Source organism: Microcebus murinus, chromosome 15 (assembly GCF_040939455.1).
Source record: "Microcebus murinus isolate Inina chromosome 15, M.murinus_Inina_mat1.0, whole genome shotgun sequence".
NCBI lineage: Eukaryota > Metazoa > Chordata > Mammalia > Primates > Cheirogaleidae > Microcebus > Microcebus murinus.
Genome location: NC_134118.1, coordinates 33,543,341 through 33,544,158, shown reverse-complemented (window position 1 = coordinate 33,544,158; position 818 = coordinate 33,543,341). Strand labels below are relative to the sequence as shown.

General features: G+C 37.2%; 1 non-coding gene across 1 annotated transcript; it reads left to right on the top strand.

Moving 5' to 3' along the window:
• The first annotated feature begins 223 nt into the window (after nt 1–223).
• Nucleotides 224–351, top strand: LOC142876808 (small nucleolar RNA SNORA44). The gene has a single exon (XR_012923625.1). It is a non-coding gene; the product is annotated as a small nucleolar RNA SNORA44 (small nucleolar RNA).
• The last annotated feature ends 467 nt before the right edge of the window (nt 352–818 follow it).

Here is an 818-nt window from a genome sequence, read left to right as displayed (position 1 = left end):
TTCTTGGTATTCCTCTCCCGTGGGACCAAAAATACCCATGGAGAAAGTTTCTCATGCGCTCTCTGCCAACATATTACACTCCAGTCTCCCACAGTATTTCCTTCTGCAGTGAATTCTAATTTGCTCCAAAAAAATAAACCTAGTACTTACATGGAAAGAAACCCTCTCTGCTCAATGACACTGAGGGCCAGAATCAAAATGATGTTTAAAAATGAACAACCTGCAACATGTTTCCATGCGCTGTGGCTGCTGGTGGCCATGAGGTCTCCACCTGCATGTGAGAACAATCTAGAGGACTTGAACAGCTCAAGTCAACAATGCCTGCAGCTGCCACTTGCCTCTCCTATAATGTTTCAAGGAAAAAGAAAAAAAAAATCATAGCTTAGAAGATAAAATCTTTGGCAATTTGATTCTTATTGTAGTAAATACCTTCTGAGTAGAGGATTTTTTTTTTCAACTTTCTTATTGAATACCTTCTGTGGGAATCTCTCACAGATTCTATAGGCAACAACTACCTTATTTCTAGGTCAGCAGAGATTCTCTACATATATGCAGAGAAAGACAGCATCCAAGCCCTACATCTGTCTGTCTGTCATTAGGCAGAGCTATGCTTAAAGCCACAAAGATAGTAAATGGCTCTCATCCCCAGAACCTAAAAGAAATTAGAGCCACCCTAATGAAAATCAGATAGTCATCTAAAAGAAATTTAATATACTATGTTGATTATTTAACATCTTTTGGTGTGATTTTATAAGAAATATGTGTATGAGGTGAAATATTGAAAGTAATTTTGTAGGAAAATGCTTATATTATTTAGT